At 50.0% G+C, this 20,945-nt stretch overlaps 3 pseudogenes; all 3 read left to right on the forward strand.

The window, feature by feature from the left end:
• Positions 1 to 13,497: 13,497 nt before the first annotated feature.
• Positions 13,498 to 13,614, forward strand: LOC141150902 (U2 spliceosomal RNA; annotated as a pseudogene).
• Positions 13,615 to 14,252: 638 nt separating this feature from the next.
• Positions 14,253 to 14,495, forward strand: LOC141150877 (U2 spliceosomal RNA; annotated as a pseudogene).
• Positions 14,496 to 14,993: 498 nt separating this feature from the next.
• On the forward strand, positions 14,994 to 15,114 carry LOC141150927 (U2 spliceosomal RNA; annotated as a pseudogene).
• Positions 15,115 to 20,945: the final 5,831 nt, after the last annotated feature.

A 20,945-nucleotide genomic window follows, 5' to 3' on the forward strand; every position in this document is an offset into this window, starting at 1 on the left:
GCAGAGTCACAAGGAGTCAGGGGCTGGCAGCTAAAGAGCTCGCCCTGACTAAGAAGATTCTTTACCGGACCCGGAGTCCGAGGCTGTGGGGACTAACTTCTACCCAGCAGCAGAATCCGTCAGGCAGGGGATTTCAGGTCCCCTGGCCCAGAAGCCCGAAGGCCCGGTCACACGCGTGGGACCAGCACCGCCATCGTGGAGCGGAAGCCATTAGAAGGCCCCGAGTCACCGGCCATACGGGTGAGCACCACACGGTACACTCAGGGACGTGGGCTACTTACATCAGCTTCTAGCAAGGTAGCCAGAAGAGTACAGTCAGCTTGGGAGGCCTACAACTACGCCTGGCCAGGGGAGATCCCATCTGCTCAAGGACTGACCAGGCCCCGTTCGCTAGCAAGTACTCCGGGAGGGTCTATCGTTGTTACCAGTAAAGACCCTGAACGCTACCATACCGTCTCTGAGTGGTTCCTGCTACCCCCATCATCCACGTCGGCTGCCCTGAGGCCATACCCCTCCCGTTGGGGGTTATACTATCACGCTGCACCATCCTTCCACCGGCCTCAGCGGTCTGCCCTGCAGCAGCAGCCCCCTGGCTGCATTCAACGGGTGGCGTAGTCATCAACCATTTTCTACCGCTAACAGACTGCCGTCCAGTTTGACTCCCTGGGCACGGACCGGGTCACCGCCACGAGACTACAACCCTAAACAGATCCGGCTCCGGGTAAGCTCCCGCGTGCGCAACGCAGCGCGACACAGGCCCAGGGGCGCGTCAACTTTGGCGTAGTCGGCAGGATCACGTGCCCGCAACCACCGGGTACTGCGTGCCTGAAAAGCAAAGACTGTTCAAACTTACCAGTGGTGAAGATTCCCGCCATCGGTGAAGATTCCCGCCATCCGGCGCCATCTTCAGCCTTCTTCCCGCCATCGGTGAAGTTTCCCGCCATCCGGCGCCATCTTCAGCCTTCTTCCCGCCATCCGTGGAGTTTTCCCGCCATTGGACGCCATCTTGAGGACGCCGCGCGGGAAGAAGAGGGGCGTGGACTCCGAAAGCGCGCGAGAACTGAAGCCCCGCCTCACGTCCGGACGTTGCGTAAGGTCCTGGAAGGAGCCCAGCAGACGCCGACGTCACAGGAGCGCGACGGAAGGTCCTCAACCCTGACGATCCACTGCGGAGCCGCGGCCTACGGAACAGGATCATCGCAAGGTAGGCCACGGTCCACTAGGGGGGAGGAAGATGTCGGATACGGAGGAGAGCTCCACTGCCTCAACCCCCGCCAGCGCTACCGCTGTTGCAGTTATGCCCTTCACCATGCCCTATATCCCGGGAGCAGCTTGGCTACCCCAGTACTCAGGGGAGTCACATACCCTGCATGACTTTAGAGAAAAGCTGGATAGCCTCTTCCAGGTGTACCCCCTCACAGAAGAGCAAAAAGTGAGCATCCTGGTGGCCCAACTAACTGGGGCAGCCAAAAGGGAAGTAAAATCCTGGCCACCTGGGAGGAAGACTGTCGCAGGGATACTAACCCGGCTGAAGGACACCTTTGATACCCGCACCTCAGCCGAGATTAAACTTAGATTCTACGGGTGCAAGCAGCGAGCGCATGAGAGTATAAGGGACTATGCACTCAACCTACAAGAGGCCCTGAGGGTCATTAAGCAGACCGACCCTAATGGAGTGGGAAACGAGGACAGGCTGTTGACCGAACAATTTATAGAGGGTTTATATTGCAATGCCCACCGCACCCAGTTGCGGGCAATGGCCTTACAGGACCCTCATCTAGAATTTGCACAGTTCAAGGACAGAGCCATCCGGGTGCTCCGAGAACCGGCACCAGGTGGCGTTGTGACCCACAGACGCCCCACTACCACTTACTACCAGGAGGCGGCGCCCTTGTCAGCAGGGCCTGTGGGAGCTGATGCGCAGGCTTTGGACAATGACCCGGCTCCAGACCTACACCATCAGGTCCAAGAGCTAGCTAAAAGCGTTGCTGCGCTAACCCGAACTGTGCAGTCTTTACAGGTTTCCACTCCAGGGAAGATCCAGCTGGCATCCGGACCGGAGGACATCCCGTGGCGTCGACCAAGGAGGACCCCACCGGCCAGAGGAAGACCCAGTGACCGATACAGCGAGGACGGACGACCCATCTGCCGCCGCTGCAATCAACCCGGACATATGGAAAGGTACTGTTCTTTAAACGGGCACAACCTGGGGTAGAGGGCCAACCCCCAGGAAAAAGATCACCAGGCCCATCGAACTGGCGCGACAGATATGTGGGAGGACGTCCAGTCTTGCCTGTGGTACTGGATGGCATTCCCATGAGTGCCCTACTGGACACCGGGTCACAGGTCACCACCATCCCGTACGTGCTCTTCAAGCAGTACTGGAATGACTCGGATATTACCCGCTACCCTGACGACGACTTGAGTATCATCGCCAGCAATGGTCAGCCCGTGCCACAGATCGGATTTAAAGAGGTGACCATCAAAATTGGTAGAGTCGAACTGGCCGCACAGGGACTGATCATTGTAGATATTGACAAACATGAGAGTCACCCAAAAATAACTCTAGGAACTAATGTAATTGAAAATTGTCTTGCAGAGGTGATTTTCCTTTTACAGCAGGTTGCCAAGAATGCCAGCTCCGGCGAGCAGCGGGTGCTCCAGAAAGAGATCCGGGCACTGATGCAACGGCAACAAGTGGAACTCTCCGGCGGTGAGATTGGTAGCGTAAGAATGTGTGACCCTTTTCCTATTGCCATGCCCCCAAAAAGTGAAATGATGATTTGGTGCCGGGCAGCTATTGGTCTGAGAGGTAGAGATTACCAGGCAATGGTAGAACCAGTTTACTCAGACAGTAGGCCCACCATTTTGACAGCACGGGGGGTGGTCAATGTACGCCATGGGAGGGTGCCCGTTCGCATAATAAATATCGGGGAGAGGGAAGTGTACCTGCCCCGGTATGCCACGCTAGCCAAATTATATACCACTAATCAAAATTCTATACAATCTGTGGAACCCTTGCCTCCATCTCACCCGGAGGAAGGTAACGGCTCTAAGAAAGACATGGAGGACTGGTGTCAGCAACTACATCTGGGTACTGACTCCACTCCCTCACACCAGAAACAAGGAGTCTATCGGGTGGTTCAAGAGTATGAGAGAGTGTTTAGTAAACACCCGTTAGACTTCGGGCGAGTCAAGGGGGTAGAACACCGCATCCCCACGGGAGATCATCCTCCCATAAAAGAGAGGTATCGACCCGTACCCCCTGCACATTACCAACACGCCAAGGGGATGCTTAGAGACATGAAGGAGGCTGGGGTAATCCGGGATAGCTGTAGCCCCTGGGCAGCCCCACTAGTTTTAGTCAAAAAGAAAGACAACACCATGAGGATGTGTGTAGATTACCGGAAAATCAACCGTATCACACACAAGGATGCGTACCCCTTACCAAGGATAGAGGAGTCATTGGCTGCTTTAAGATCTGCTAACTTCTTCTCTACCTTGGATCTCACTAGCGGGTACTGGCAGGTTCCTGTAGCAGAGGCGGACCGGGAGAAGACCGCATTCACCACCCCGATGGGACTTAGCGAGTTCACCTGCATGCCGTTCGGACTCTGCAACGCCCCAGGAACCTTCCAACGATTAATGGAGTGCTGTCTGGGCCACAGAAACTTCGAGACGGTCCTGTTGTACCTGGACGATGTCATCGTATACTCCAAAACTTATGAGGACCACCTGAAACACCTGGCGGAGGTGTTCGAAGCTCTGGCGAGTTACGGCCTAAAGGTGAAACCCTCCAAGTGTCACCTCCTGAAACCAAAGGTGAAATACATGGGACACGTGGTGAGCGCTGACGGAGTGGCTCCCGACCCCGATAAGATCACCGCAATTAAGGGATGGCCAAGCCCCTCCAGCGTAAAAGAAGTGCGGCAGTTCCTAGGGTTGGTAGGCTACTACCGAAGGTTTATTCCCGGTTTCACCAAAAAGGCAGCACCTATGCAGGACCTCCTGATAGGCCAGTCCCGGAAGGCCAAGAACCAGAAGCCGCCCTTCAAATGGGAAAAGCTAGAAGAAGAGTCCTTCCGCCAGCTGAAGATGGCCCTCACGGGGGATGAAATCTTGGCGTACCCGGACTATAGCCAGCCCTTCATCCTCTACACCGACGCCAGTAACATCGGGCTAGGAGCCGTACTGTCCCAGATTCAGCAGGGGAGAGAACGAGTAATCTCCTATGCCAGCCGAAAACTGCGACCCACCGAAAGGAACCCCGAAAATTACAGCTCATTTAAGCTAGAGTTCCTGGCCGTGGTATGGGCAGTCACCGAGCGCTTTAGGCATTACCTCGCTTCTTCCCGGTTCACCGTATACACGGATAACAACCCGCTGACACACCTGGACACGGCAAGACTCGGTGCCCTGGAGCAGAGGTGGATGGCCCGTCTGTCCAACTACGAGTTCACAATTAAATACCGGGCAGGGCGCTCCAATACCAACGCGGACGCCCTGTCCAGGATGCCCAACCTGCCGGACGGAGGAGAAGATCCGGAGGGACTGGAAGAAGTTGAACTCCCTGCGTTCCACCGTCATGGGACTATCCAGTATTCCCACCGGGTAAGGAGTAAGCAGGCTGCTACGTTGAACCCCTTACCTCACTACAACTGGGCGGAAACGCAAGACAGCGACCCTGCCGTCCGACTGGTGAAGGAGATGCTGACTCGCCCGGAGGCTAGCCTGGAATCAGACGCTCCAGAGGAAGCCAAACAACTATGGGCAGAGAAGAGTCGACTGTTCCTTTACAAGGGGAAGTTGTGCCGCAGAATGGTTAACTCCAGGACGCATGAACTACTCTGGCAAGTAGTGGTGCCACGAAGAGACGCAGCCATGGTGATGGAGGCATACCACGACGGAGCTGGACACTTCGGGTGGAAAAAGCTGGAGTTCCTGCTGCGCGAGCGGTTCCACTGGGTAGGCATGAGGGGAACCATCGAGAAGTGGTGCAGAGACTGTGGCCCGTGCAATCTGAGAAGGAAGGACCGGGCCAGCCAGAAGACTCCCCTGCAGTCCATCGTCACCCGGCAACCGTTGGAACTGGTAGCCTTGGATCATGTAAAACTGACCCCCAGCAGAAGTGGCTACGTCTACGCGTTAACCATCGTGGATCATTACTCCCGGTTTCTGGTTGTCGTCCCCGTCAAGGACTTAACGGCTCGAACAGCAGCTAGAGCCTTCCAGCAGCACTTTTGCCGTCCACACGGGTACCCGGACCAAGTGCTGACGGACCAGGGACCTGCCTTTGAAGCGGAGGTCTTCCAGGAATTCTGCAATCTGTATGGCTGCCGGAAGATAAGGACGACACCCTACCATCCGCAAACTAATGGACTTTGTGAGAAAATGAACCAGGTGGTAATGGATCTTCTAAAAACGTTGCCCCTGGAAGAACGCAGTCTGTGGCCTGAGAAGTTGCCCGATCTGGTGGACCTATACAACCACATCCCGGTAGGTTCCACCAACTGTACCCCGGCTTACCTAATGAGTGCAAGACCTGGTAAGTTACCTGTTGACCTGGAAATGGGAGTCCTGACGCCCGAGGACACTTCACCAGAAACGGACTGGGACACAGAGAGGCAGCAGCAGTACCGGAAAGTACAGGAGAGCGTGGAGCGAAGTCTCTGTCAGGCTAGGGAAAGACAAGAGAAGACTTACAACCAGTATGCTCCCGCTGTTCCCCTGGTACCCGGAGAGCAGGTCTTGAAGAGGAAGAGACGGCTCCACAAGTTGGACGACCAGTGGGAGAAGGACCCGTACACCGTACTGCCCTCAAGCCACGAGAACCCGAAGGTCTGTACCATCAGTAAAGACGGAGGGGAAACCACAGCCATTGTATCCCGGGACCACCTGAAGAAGTGCCCCGAACAACTGAGGAACCCTGAGGAGGAACAGGAAGACCATCGACCCGTGGAAGAAAGGGAAGATATGGTTAGTACCGTGCTCGGGGACTTCCCTCGGTCTTGGACTCAAGTCAATGGTGCAGTTGTGGTACCCGTACTCACCTTCCTCCAACCATCATCCCAAGAACCTACGGAGCAACAGGTAGAGCTGGAAGAGCAGCCGGTCCAGGAGGCAGAAGACTCCACCCAAGCGGAACAGGAGAATCCACCCTCTGCTTATAGTGAGCCTGCCGTACCCCTAGTGAGACAAAGAGCCGGTAGACAGCTGCCCAGTTTACCCTTGACAGCTCCTACACCCTGTAGTTCAGGGCCAGACAGTCAGCTCCGTAGGTCCACTAGGGCCACTAGAGGCCAGTTACCCGCACGTTGGAGGATCTAAATGTTTAAGTTGTTTTACAATGTTTACCTGTTTATTGTTGCTTGTGTGTAATTTTGTGTTTCTAGTTGTTTTTAGGAGTCTTCGGTGGATTTACCGGGAATCCTTTGTATATAGTTGGAGCGTAACCCAGGATGGACTAGAGACTGTTAAGGACTCGGGGTAGGACAGACCCCTACCTGGTTACGTCTCCCTGTGTTGGTGAAATGGACACCTTTGCTTTTCTTCAAAGACTGCACCCGGTTGCGGACATCCGTGACCATCTTATTGTGTTTCCTTATTGTATTTTATTGTTCTTTGATATACCTTGTTATATTTTTCTAAAAAGTGTTTAGTCCCGGAGTACTAAATTTCACTAGGGGGGAGTGTGACACCCCAGGGGTCTGGTTGTCACAGTGATAGAGATATTACGTCTGAGAGCAGGTGGGAGGTCCTTTGGTCAGGGATCCTGTGCATGCCACACCTCCTGCCCAGCCTTGGGAGGGGAAGAACTTCCCCTGTATAAACCCGGGGCTGAGGCAGGGTTAGTGAGTCCAGGAAGAGTAGAGACAAGAGCAGCATAGGAAGCAGCAGAGTCACAAGGAGTCAGGGGCTGGCAGCTAAAGAGCTCGCCCTGACTAAGAAGATTCTTTACCGGACCCGGAGTCCGAGGCTGTGGGGACTAACTTCTACCCAGCAGCAGAATCCGTCAGGCAGGGGATTTCAGGTCCCCTGGCCCAGAAGCCCGAAGGCCCGGTCACACGCGTGGGACCAGCACCGCCATCGTGGAGCAGAAGCCATTAGAAGGCCCCGAGTCACCGGCCATACGGGTGAGCACCACACGGTACACTCAGGGACGTGGGCTACTTACATCAGCTTCTAGCAAGGTAGCCAGAAGAGTACAGTCAGCTTGGGAGGCCTACAACTACGCCTGGCCAGGGGAGATCCCATCTGCTCAAGGACTGACCAGGCCCCGTTCGCTAGCAAGTACTCCGGGAGGGTCTATCGTTGTTACCAGTAAAGACCCTGAACGCTACCATACCGTCTCTGAGTGGTTCCTGCTACCCCCATCATCCACGTCGGCTGCCCTGAGGCCATACCCCTCCCGTTGGGGGTTATACTATCACGCTGCACCATCCTTCCACCGGCCTCAGCGGTCTGCCCTGCAGCAGCAGCCCCCTGGCTGCATTCAACGGGTGGCGTAGTCATCAACCATTTTCTACCGCTAACAGACTGCCGTCCAGTTTGACTCCCTGGGCACGGACCGGGTCACCGCCACGAGACTACAACCCTAAACAGATCCGGCTCCGGGTAAGCTCCCGCGTGCGCAACGCAGCGCGACACAGGCCCAGGGGCGCGTCATCACCAACAGCGAACAAAACCTCCTGTCGTTTCCTATCAAAGTAGTCCTTAGATTTTCTGTTGGCCTCCTGAAGATTACCACGCACATCCGTCCAAACTCTCTCCAAATCACCGGAAAAATTCTCCTCCTCAGGCACGGCAGATCCCAACTTGGAGAACGACCCAAACGACGGATGTCTCCCAGAACAACAAAAAAAAGGCGAACAACCAGCAGAAGAAGATGTATGATTGTTCAGAGCAAATTCAGCAAGTGGCAGAAACTCAGACCACCCCTCTTGATTGTCTGTCACAAAACAACGCAAGAACTGCTCAACATCCTGGTTTTTCCTTTCTGTCTGGCCATTAGATTCAGGATGATATCCGGACGAGAACGATAAATGAACTCCCAACCTGTCACAAAAGGCACGCCAAAAATGAGCCACGAACTGAGGACCCCTATCAGAAACAATGTCAGTAGGAACGCCATGAAGTCTGACAATTTCCTTGACAAAGGCCTTAGCGAGAGTTTTAGCGCAGGGCAGTTTGACAAAGGGAACCAAGTGACACATCTTGCTAAAACGGTCCACGACCACCCAGATGACAGTAAAACCCTCAGAGGGGGGAAGGTCAGTTATAAAGTCCATAGCCAAATGTGTCCAAGGAGCACTGGGAACCTCCAAAGGACAAAGCAACCCCGCAGCAGGAGTATGTGAGGACTTAGATCTAGCACATATAGTACATTGACGCACCCACTTAATGACTTCCTTCTGCCATCCAGGCCACCAAAAACTGCGACCCACCAGTCTCTTGGTCTCAGAGATTCCGGGATGACCTGCCAACCGAGATTCGTGACACTCAACAAACAAATCTCTCCTAAAGGTCCCAGGCACAAACAACCTCCCATGAGGAGTGTTAGAAGGGGCATTCTCCTGTGCTTTAAGAATCTCATTTTCCAAAACGGAGTCCAAAGCAGCTATCACAACACCTTCTTGTAAAATGTTCTCCTCTTTCTCAGCACCGACTATGGGAGAAAAACTGCGAGACAAGGCATCCGCCTTAACATTCTTAGTACCAGGGATGTAAGTAACGGAGAAATTAAACCGCGAGAAAAACAGTGCCCACCTAGCCTGACGGGCATTCAGGCGCTTGGCAGCATCAAGATATATCAGATTTTTATGATCCGTAAGAACCTGAACGGGAAATTCCGCACCTTCCAAGAAGTGGCGCCAGTGTTCAAATGCGAGTTTAATAGCCAATAATTCCCGATTACCAATATCGTAATTCAGTTCAGTCTCCGAAAATTTTTTTGAAAAAAAGGCACAGGGATGTAATCCATCCCCGTTATCCTGAGACAATACTGCGCCAACCCCCACAGAGGAAGCATAAACCTCAACCAAAAACGGCCTAGTAACATCAGGCTGCATAAGGATGGGAGCAGAGGTGAACCTCTCCTTGAGATACACAAAAGCTTCAATGGCCTCAGAAGACCACTGAACAGCATCAGCACCTTTCCTGGTGAGATCAGTCAGAGGTTTCACAATACTAGAAAAATTTTTTATGAATTTTCTGTAGTAATTGGCGAAACCCAAAAACCTCTGTATCGATTTCAAACCAATAGGCCTAGGCCATTCCTGCACAGCCTGAACCTTAACCGGATCCATCTCAAAACCTTTGCTGGAGATAATGTAGCCCAAAAAACTAATTCTCTGTACAGCGAACTCACATTTCTCCAGCTTAGCAAAAAGCGAATTGTCCATTAATAACTGTAATACCTCACGCACGCTCCGCCAATGAGACTCCAGATCCGGCGAATAAATCAAAATGTCATCCAAATACACAACCACATTTTTGCCGATCAAAGGTCTAAGGATGTCATTAATCAGATTCTGAAAAAATGCAGGAGCATTAGTAAGACCAAAAGGCATAACCAGATTCTCAAAATGACCCACAGGAGTGTTAAAAGCAGTCTTCCATTCGTCACCCTCCTTCATGCGCAACAGATTGTATGCCCCCTTAAGGTCAATTTTAGAGAACCACTTGGCCCCCATTAACTGGTTAAACAGATCAGGAATCAATGGCAGTGGGTAAGGATTGCGTACAGTAATTTTGTTAATCTCACGAAAATCCAGACAAGGACGTAAACCGCCGTCCTTTTTTTTTACAAAAAAAAATCCAACCGCCACAGGAGACTTAGAGGGCCTAATGTGACCGGTGGCCAAACTTGTCTGTATGTATTCCTCCAAAGCCTTCCTCTCAGGAATAGTAAGGTTAAATAAACGACTTTTAGGAAGAGTCGCTCCAGGGACAAATTCAATAGAACAATCATAGTCTCTATGGGGAGGCAAAACCTGCGATTCCTTCTCAGAAAAAACTCTCCAAAAATCCTGAATAGGAACAGGCAATTCTCCCCTATCCAAAGCTGCAATACGCCCGTTACAACACTTGTCATAACATTTATGGCTCCAGAATTTAATTTCACTGGTAGACCAATCCAGTACAGGATTGTGAAATTTTAACCAGGGCAATCCCAATATTACTGGAGAAGGCAAGTTATTCAACACTACCAAATCCAATTTCTCATGGTGAACACCATTAATAGTGAGAGGAAATTCACAGACCTTGAGAGTAATATTCTTCAAAGGGGAACCATCCACAGAAACCACAGCAATGGGGGATGATAAAGGTTCAGGTTTTAAATTGAGTCTTTCCACGAATCCCCCATCAATTACATTCAGAGTAGACCCGCAATCAACAAATACCCAAAATTCCATTAATTTTTTCTGAGCAATCGTGGAAGCAGCTAAAAATACACCCTTGGAATTTAAACAGGCAATACGGGCGTGACTGACCTTTTTTTTTTCTTTCTTCATACGAAGCTCACAGCCTTTAATCAAATGACCAGATTTTCCGCAATAGAAACACAAGCCTTCAGAAAATCTACGGTCTTTTTCTTGAGAGCGAGGTGTCACCGATCCAATCTCCATCGGTTCACCACTGTTAGTACACACATTCTCATAACCAGAAACTGACATAGCAGAGGATTTGCTCTCATTAACCCTTGCACGCAGTCTTCTATCCACCCGTATAGCTAATTGCATAGCCTGTTCAGGTGTAGGATAAGCAATTAGCAGGTCTTTAACCCTTTCACTGAGCCCAGCAAGAAATAGACTTTTCAGAGCAGAATCGTTCCACCCTGTTTGAGTAGACCAATGACGGAAATGAGTACAATATTTTTCCACATTACCTGATCCTTGTTTTAAACGTCTCAACTCAGTCTCAGCTGATGCGACACGGTCAGGATCATCATATAATAGTCCCAAAGCAGAAAAAAAACTATCCACTGATCTGAAGCATGTATCACTAGGTTGCAAAGAAAAGGCCCACTCCTGAGGCTCTTTGCGCAAAAGTGACATTATGAACCCTACGCGCTGGGATTCATCCCCAGAGGACTTAGGTCTCAAACGAAAATACAATAAGCAAGCATTTTTAAATGAAAAAAATTCTCGGTGTTCACCAAAAAATAAATCCGGCAAACATACCTTAGGCTCCAAGAAATGTGCTCCAGGACAGTTACTCACGTGCTGACGGAGCTCGGCCACCTCCAGAGAGAGTCCCTGCAGGCGATGAACCAAATCCTGAACCGACACCATGATGGAACAGAAAAATCTTTCCTTAGAGAATTTGCAGGCTGGACTTACTGTTATGTTCTGCTACCAGAGCTAAGGAAAGAGAGGAGATCTGTCCCTACGATAGAACTCAGCTTAATCCCTACGATGTAACAGGGGACCTGATCCTGCGATCAGACCTGCTAAAGTCCTAAGCTAGTCTGTACGGAGACCTATAGATGTGGGGAAGGAATCCCTACAAGTACTAAGGACTGGGAGGAATATGGGACACCTCCTAACAGAAATAGTAGCAGACAGACGAACAAACAAAATATAAAGAACATAGAGGTCAGTAGACCAAGCAAACTAACAGAGCAAGACACAGAGCACAGGCTAGCTAGAAAGTAGATATACAATGAAGTCCAGCAAAGCCAGAAGGGCGGAGCAGGCTTAAATAGGCCAACAAGGTCATGTGACCAGCAAAGGAAAAAAAAACTAAGAGCAAGGTTCTAACACTTGCATTATTCCATTGTCCCATTGTTCCATTGCCCCCTAACAATGGGACAATGGAAAAATGGAATAATGCAAGAATGGAACAGACATTGCACATGTCATAATGGGCTCCTGGCTTTTATCTGTCAGTGCTGCAGCAGCCGGCTTCAGTCTGTAGTGAGCCTACAGACTGGGATGCAGGGGAACCGCTGCTCGATTGTTCATTAACTGGTTAACCTCTTTTCTCCTCCGCCCGGTCTTGAGGCACGTAAGACAGAAAGGGGGGGGGGGATGTTTGAAAATTTGTGAACTTACAGTACAGACCAAAAGTTTGGACACACCTTCTCATTTAAAGATTTTTCTGTATTTTCATGTCTATGAAAATTGTACATTCACACTGAAGGCATCAAAACTATGAATTAACACATGTGGAATTATATACAGTACTTTGCAACAAAGTGTGAAACAATTGAAAATATGTCTTATATTCTAGGTTCTTCAAAGTAGCCACCTTTTGATTTGATGACTGCTTTGCACACTCTTGATGAGCTTCAAGAGGTAGTCACCGGAAATGGTTTTCACTTCACAGGTGTGCCCTGTCAGGTTTAATAAGTGGGATTTCTTGCCTTATAAATGGGGTTGGGACCATCAGTTGTGTTGTGCAGAAGTCAGGTGGATACAAAGCTGATAGTCCTACTGAATAGACTGTTAGAATTTGTATTATGGCAAGAAAAAAGCTGCTAAGTAAAGAAAAACGAGTGGCCATCATTACTTTAAGAAATGAAGGTCAGTCAGTGCGAAAAATTGGGAAAACTTTGAAAGTGTCCCCAAGTGCAGTTGCAAAAACCATTAAGCGCTACAAAGAAACTGGCTCACATGAGGACCACCCCAGGAAAGGAAGACCAAGAGTCACCTCTGCTGCTGAGGATAAGTTTATCTGAGTCACCAGCCTCAGAAATCGCAGGTTAACAGCACCTCAGATTAGAGACCAGGTCAATGCCACACAGAGTTCTAGCAGCAGACACATCTCAACAACAACTGTTAAGGGGAGACTTTGTGCAGCAGGCCTTCATGGTAAAATAACTGCTAGGAAACCACTGCTAAGGACAGCCAACAAACAGAAGAGACTTGTTTTGGCAAAAGAACGCAAGGAATGGACATTAGACCATTGGAAATTTGTGCTTTGGTCTGATGAGTCCAAATTTGAGATCTTTGGTTCCAACCCCATGGTTTGGGGTGAGCTGGACCGCAGAGTGAAGGCAAAAGGGCCAACAACTGCTAAGCATCTCTGGGAACTCCTTCAAGATTGTTGGAAGACCATTTCCGGTGACTACCTCTTGAATCTCATCAAGAGAATGCCAAGAGTATGCAAAGCAGTCATCAAAGCAAAAGGTGGCTACTTTGAAGAACCTAGAATATAAGACATATTTTCAGTTGTTTCACACTTTTTTGTTAAGTATATAATTCCTCATGTGTTAATTCATAGTTTTGATGCCTTCAGTGTGAATGTACAATTTTCTTAGTCATGAAAATACGGAAAAATATTTAAATGAGAAGGTGTGTCCAAACTTTTGGTCTGTACTATATGCAGATTAAAAATGTGTGGGGTGCATCTGCAACAAGCAGTATAGTTGTGTGTTTTAAGGTGTCTATTGATGAACAACATGTCTTCCTAAGGGGAGTATTTGTCCCTATCCCTACAGTGGGTGCCTTCTTGGGGCAAGGGTGCATCCATAGGCCAAAACCAATTCAGGTAATCGCTTCTCAGCCTTTTGGCTAAGATCGAGTGTAGCATCTTTTCTTATCAGTTTAACATCTGATACGTCCCCTATACATCCACAAATTTTCACACATTCTCCTCTCTCCACCCTCCTAATGTCCCAAGCGCTTCAAGATCGGGAAGAGGGGGTTAGAGAAGATAGCTAATTATTGAACAGACGAGCAGTGGTCCCCATGCTTTCCAGTCTGCAGGCTCCCTACAGACTGAAGCTGGCTGCTGCAGCACAGCTAGATAAAAGCCAGAACCCCATTATGACACGTGCAATGCCTGTTCCATTCTTGCATGATTCCATTGTCCCATTGTTCCATTGCCCCCTAACAATGGGAAATGGAATAATGCAAAAATTCAAGAATGGAACAAACATTGCACTTGTCATAATGGGCTCCTTGCTTTTATCTGGCGGTGCTGCAGCAGCCAGCTTCAGTCTTTAGGGAGCCTACAGACTGGGAAGCAGGAGGACCGCTGCTTGTTTGTTCATTAGTTAATTATTCTCTCTACCCCCCCCCCCCTGTCTTGAGGTGCGTGGGTCATTAAGGGGGGGAATGTGTGAAAATAGGTGGATGCAGATTAAAAATGTGTGGGGTGCATCTGCAACATGCAGTATAGTTATGTGCTTGAAGGTGTCTATTGATGAACAACATGTCTTCCTAAGGGGAGTCTTTGTCCCTATCCCTACAATTAGTGCCTTCTTGGGGCCAGGGTGAAGCCATAGGCCAAAATCAATTCACGTAATCACTTCTCGGCCTTTTGGCTAAGATCGAGTGTAGCATCTTTTCTTATCAGTTTAACATCTGATATGTCCCCTATACATCCCCCCTAATGCCCCAAGTGCCTCAAGATCGGGAAGGGGGGGTTAGAGAGGATAGCTAATTATTGAACAAATGAGCAGCGGTCCCCCTGCTTCCTAGTCTGCAGACTCCCTACAGACTGAAGCTGGCTGCTGCAGCACAGCTAGATGAAAGCCAGGAGCCCATTATGACACTTGCAATGCCTGTTCCATTCTTCCATTTTTGCATTCTTGCATTATTCCATTCTCCCATTGTTCCATTGTCCCCTAACAATGGGACAATGGAATAATACAAGAATGGAACAGACATTGCACGTGTCATAATGGGCTCCTGGCTTCCATTTTGCAGTGCTGCAGCAGCCAACTTCAGTCTGTAGGGAGCCTACAGACTGGGTAGCAGTGGGACCGCTGCTCGTTTGTACATTAATTAGTTATCCTCACTACTCTCTACACCCCCCCCCCGGTCTTGAGGCGCGTGGGTCATTAAGGGGGGGGGATGTGTGAAAATAGGTGGACTTATGCAGAGTAAAAATGTTTTGGGTGCATCTGCAACAAGCTGGTTGTGAGTTTTAAGGTGTCTATTGATGAACAACATGACCTCCTAAGGGGATTCTTTGTCCCTATCCCGCCAATTGGTGCCTTCTTGGGGCCAGGATGCAGCCATAGGCCAAAACCAATTCAGGTAATCGCTTCTCGGCATTTTGGCTAAGATCGAGTGTAGCATCTTTTCTTATCAGTTTAACATCTTATACGTCCCCTATACGTGCACAAATTTTCACACATTTTCCTCTCTCCTCCCACCTAATGTCCCAAGCGCCCCAAGATCAGGAAGGGGAGACTTAGAGAGGATAGCCGGCTCCCCCCGGCAGTCTGCAGAGGGCCTAAAAATTGCCCAAATCAATGGGAACAGTGCTCAAATGACATGGGAATAGCATTGGGAAGACCCCTGGAAGCATTTCTGACTCCAAAGTCATTGCTGTCAACAACATTGTCAGAGTTTTACGCCACTTTGCAATAAAACATACAAAAACAAAAACAAAATGGATTTTCCTGGGAAATATGTTAAGGAACATCCTTTCCAGGGTAATGACTTGTATATAAGGCAAAATAAATAACCAAAAATAAAAATACTCCTCCACACCTTGGGCTATGTTCACACGCAGCGTTTTTGATGCATTTTTGCACTTTTGCATTGCTTTCAACCAAGACAAATGCATTCACTGGGAAATGTAATTTTAACATTTACAACCTTATCTGGCCATTTGGTGTGTGACACCTCATCAGACACATGCATACAGTGCTGAAAAGACATGGGAACAGCATGAGGAAGACTTCTGGAAGCATCTCTGACTCCCAGGTCACTGCCTAAAAGTGTGCCCATCATAAGTGATCCTTGACGCATGCGAAGATGCCTCCCTCCATGCATCTGTCGTTGCAGACTTGCAACAATCACCATCCACGTCCTTGTCCCAGTGCAGTGTTCAGTTGTCCCTACCCCATTCCTTAGAATGCAAGCGGAAGTATGCATCCAGCCACCCACCCACCCACAGACTGCAATACTATACTGCCAAATTTTTGACAGCTGCTTGCACATGAGATGTAGCCTTTTAGTCTCTTGGAGGCGGAAGCTGTCCACAATCTTATGGTGGCGGTGACCGGTTATCCATACTTGGTCCCCAGCCGCCACTATTTGTCCGGGTGTCGTCTCTGCCTTCCAGAAGCATGGGTCCCACAAAATTATCTGTGCCCTCCCCAGTGCACTTCCTGCGAAGGACCGCCTAACCACAAACACGTGGACAGGTGAATGTGGCAAGGGACGGTACAGAGCCAGTCCACAGATTTTTTTGCTGAGTTGTATTTCACCACAGACATATTCTTTAGCTTGATGAAAGGACTTGGGAAACCATATCTACCCAGCTGTCATTTCTCCCAGGAAGTCCTCTAAAGCTGCTTTCACTTGAAATGTGTCCTTTTAGGCTTGTGGAGGCGGAAGGTTTTCATAACCTCATGCCAGCGGCTGCCGGGTGTCCATACTCGGTCCCCAGCCGCTACTATTTCTCCCGGTATCATCTCCGCCTTCCACAAGCATGGGTCCCACAACATTACCCGTGCCCTCCTCAGTATACTTACTGGGAAGGACCGTTTAACCACAAACACGTGGACAGGTGAATGTGGCCAGGGACGGTACGGAGCCAGTCCACAGCTTGTTTAGCTGAGTTGTATTTCACCACAGCCATATCCTTTAGCTCGGTGAAAGGACTGGCATAGAGGGAAACCACATTTACTCTGGGTGTCATTTCTCCCAGGACGTCCTGTAATGCAGCTTGTTGCAGAAGCAATGGCAGCCCGTCCAACATCAACTCGCACTTGTCGGTGGTGCTTTGACACAAAAACATCTTTCTTTGCGCATTTAATTTCATGACTACAGAGTTGGGCAATGGTCTGTTCTGCAATGCGGTTTGAGAAATAACATGCATAAGCACGTCCGATCCACATTCAAAAAGCAGACATTGAGTGTCCGGGAACCCTCCCCCACACTTTTCTTAGCCTGGGCTGCTTCTCAGCAGGGTTGGACAGACCCACCAGAAAACTGGAGACTCCTCTGGTGGGCCCTGGCTTCTCCTTCAGGAGAGTTCATAGTGCAGAGGTGAGGCCATGATGATGATAGAGGCCACCAGCTGCTTAGTTTTCTGTTACTTGGAATGCAAGCGCAAGTATGCAGCCAGCCAGCCACCCACCCACCCACAGGACGCAATACTAAACTGCCAGATTTCTGGGGAGCTGCTTGCACTTGAAATATGGCCTTTTAGGCTCGTGGAGGTGGTAGCTTTTCACAACCTCATACCTCTTGCCTCGTGTCCATACTCTGTCCCCAGCCGTCACTATTTCTTCCGGTGTTGTCTCCGCCTTCCACAAGCGCGTTTCTCTAAACATTACTGCTGGTACTTTTCTGTGGGAATTTGCTTGCCTCCTACCAGCCTGGAATATTTCCAGTAAACTAATATAAGACGCTATGGTATTAGCAGTGCCCCAAGAACCAGTAGCGGAGCCATCCCCAATTTACTTCTTAGGAATTTTATTTGGTACACTGAGTGGCTGCCCAAATACATTAGTTTCTCACAAAGGAGCTGAAGATAGAGTGGCAGTAGGTGCAAGTTTTTCCAGCCTGTTAGATATTAGAGGGTGAAGGGCAGCACATTGGATCAGTGGTTAGCACTGAAGCCTTGCAGCGCTGGGATCCTGGGTTCAAATTCCAGCAAGGACTTTGTATGTTCTCCCCGTGTTTGTGTAGGGTTTCCACCTCAGTAAAAAAGCAGTCATAGAGTGTCCAAGAACTTTTCTTAGCCAGGACTGCTTCTCGGCAGGGTTGGACAGTCCCACCAGAGAATCCCCTGGAGTGCCTTGGCTTCTACATCGGTAGAGTTAATGATAGCGCTATTTTTGCAGCTGCTATAGGGCTATTGAGCGGGGGAGAAAGGTGAGCCCTCAGAATCAAATCTTCTGGTGGGCTCAATGTTTTTCAACCTGAAACAGCTTTTCAGTGGGAGTTTTATTTCACCACAGCCATATTCTTTAGCTCGGTGAAAGGACTGACATCGAGGGAAACCGTATCTACTCCGGCTGTCATTTATCCGTCACCAGGTTCCGCGCATTGTCACACACGACCATGCCTGGCTGTATGTTCAGCGGTGAGAGCCACAGATCAGGCTGCTGTGTTACTGCTTTCAACAACTCTGGAGCTCTAGGCGGTTTGTCAACTAAGCATTAAGCATGTTTTCTTCAGCACAGCCTGTTGCTGCTTGGCCAAGGCAGTGCTGCAGTGCTTTCAGCTTGTGACTAGTGTTGAGCCACCCCCGTAGTGTTCGAGTTCGGTTCGGTTCGTCGAACACCCGTGTGTTCGCCGAACTGTTCGTCGAACTGTTCGTCGAACACCTTCGAACACCGTTAAAACCAATGGCAGGCAAACAAAAACACATAGAAACACATAGAAAACACCTTCAAAGGTGTCCAAAAGCTGACAAACTGCTCAGAAGACACAACTAACACATGGAAAAGTGACAAGTACATATAGTCATGCGAAAAGAAAAGAGGTGGAGGAGTAAAAGGAGGGGGAGACACAGATATAGGCATGTCATGCCCTTCTAAAATCCAAAAAGTGAGAAGCCGACACGGCCAGTCCGCTCCTGCCCGTGCCACCTCCGTGTCGCCGGGTTTGTGCCAGAGCCGCGGTGAACCCTGACGGCCAGCCCCCCTCTCCCAATACTGGTGCCTGTCCGCTGGTGGGTCGAGAGAGCCCCCCTGTGGTGGAGGCATCTCTAAGCTTTTTAATTTAAATTGTCCCTCTAATTTGAATGAATACACTTTAAATCCATTTACAAGGATCTATTGGAGGGCAAGTCTCATGCCAGCAGCCGCGTAATTCCAGCTCCAGTAGCGTCCACTAAAGCTGCTGCAGTTAAAAAGCTTTTATAAGGATCGAGCTCGGCTGTCCACCGCAAGGCATCCTAGTGCCAGTCCCAGCCCCTATGCCTTGGGGTACCTCCTGATGCTCTTCACTGAGTATCCCGTGGTCCCGAAGCATTTCCTTTGAAAAAATTAAGTGTCCAAACTACAGGTGGTGTAGCTTGCTTAACAGCCGGGATAATCCGCTGACTAGCAGACACTGCTACTAGGCACAAAGTATTTCCTGGGCTAGATGCAGTTAAAAATTTGTAAGTAGATACTCTCGTTGGATGCTGAGAAAGCATTCCATAGAGTCTCCTGGCACGCCATATATGATTCTCTTAAAAAGCTTGGGGTAGGGGTCTAGGGGACCCTTTTATAGCCAAAATCACGGCCCTGTATCACAATACGTCACCTAGGCTGAAGATAAATGGAACTGTAGCACCGAGGGCTCGGTTGCTACAGACGTATTGCACCTCACCCAGAGGTGTGATATCTCACTCTCAGATAAGGATGGAGTGTGGATCAGGACCCGACACCTGCATGTATTACACCACATTGCCGTGGGGCAGGGCGACCAATATGCCCCTGAGATGGGCACGACAGTCCCTGTCCCTGGCTGGAGTGGGGGGAGGGAACACTGAGGAAGGGGAACCCTGCAGTGCAGGAGCAGGGAGGAAGCAGTTCCTGGGTGCATTGAGAAGGGAGTATAAAAGGTGGGCACCATCTTAGTTCAGTGCAGAGAAGTCTGAGCAGAAGTGGCAGGGAGCAGGGGCTCTGCATGAGCTCTGCTCCGGAGGCGGGCCTAGTAACAGAGGCCCAGGCCTGCAAGAGGGAGAAGGAAGGAAGAGGAGCGGAGAAGGCTCCAGGAACGAGGAATGAAGGGATCCCAGGGGTGCGGACGGGCGAGTCGCCACCGCACGCCCGAATCCACCTGCGTGGAGGGGTCAGGCCAAAGGGGGAGACCGGTCCCCGAACTAGTGGAGGCAGGAAACGACCCTCAGCTAGAAACCGGAGGCTCTGACATTTTATGTGGCGCAGCCCCTTGCTCCACCCGCTAGGAAGGCACCACATAGGGTCAGGGAAACTGGTGCCAAGTTTACCAAGAGGAGGCCCGAGGCAGCCGGACAGAAGTGTTGATAAGAAAGGCCAGACAAAGGACACACAAAGGGGGTCCTGTGAAGCGCTCCAAAGTTATCTGGGAGTTGTCTGAGCCCCTCACCTGGTGAGCACAGTACGACGTGGGCAGCCGTTACCTGCAGACGTGGTCTGGATAATAAGAACTGTGAGTAAAGGCCCTGAACTGCATCACTGACTCCGTGTCGTTACTGCTGCTGCCCTGCACCATCACCCCCATCCTCCGCATACACTGCCCTGAGGCTATACTCCTCCCGTGGGGAGTTATGCTACGCTCTGCTGCACCCACAACACCAGCCTTAGCGGTCTGCCCTGTAGCGGCGGTTCACTCTGACCGCAATCCACGGGTGGCGTAGTCGGACATTTAAACATCAAAACCACATAAATAGTTCCGCCACTGGTTTGACCGCCCTGAGCCACGGAACCGGATCGCCGCCACGAAGACTACAACCACCAGCATCCACCAAAAAGGGTCCGGCTCCGGGTGTCCCAAGGCCCAGGGGGTGCGTCAGAACATTTTCATCACCTTTCACAATCACCAATGGGACAAGGCAGGGATGTCCTCTGTCCCCTCTCTTATACATCCTAGTGACGGAGCACCTGCTCTTATCAATTCGCCATAACCCCAAAATTAGGTGGATTGAGGTGGGAGGCACCGAGTACAAGTGCTCTCTATTTGCTGATGATGTCCTAGTATATATCACTCAATCACATATATCCATCCCTGCTGTTATGGCTGAAATAGATCACTTTGTTACATGGTAAAATTTTAAAATCAATGCAGCGAAGTCTGAGGCCCTCGATCTCTCCCTCCCTAAATCCATATAGGATTCCATCCAGTCCAACTTTCCCTTTGCCTGGCCCTCACAGGGTATCAAATACTTAGGAATTCCTATTCATAGAGACCTCTCCCATCTATGTTATCTTAATTTTGGGCCCTTTATTGAACAATTCCATACAGACCACGGTTGGCAAGTTAGAACTGTAAGATTCACTACGTGAACCACTGGTGTTTTGTGGAAAAACACATGTACACCGCGTTCCAAATTATTATGCA

The sequence above is a fragment of the Phyllobates terribilis genome, unplaced genomic scaffold (genome assembly GCF_046119375.1).
Source record: "Phyllobates terribilis strain yellow unplaced genomic scaffold, ASM4611937v1 Scaffold_5__5_contigs__length_657084704, whole genome shotgun sequence".
Classification (NCBI taxonomy): Eukaryota; Metazoa; Chordata; class Amphibia; order Anura; family Dendrobatidae; genus Phyllobates; species Phyllobates terribilis.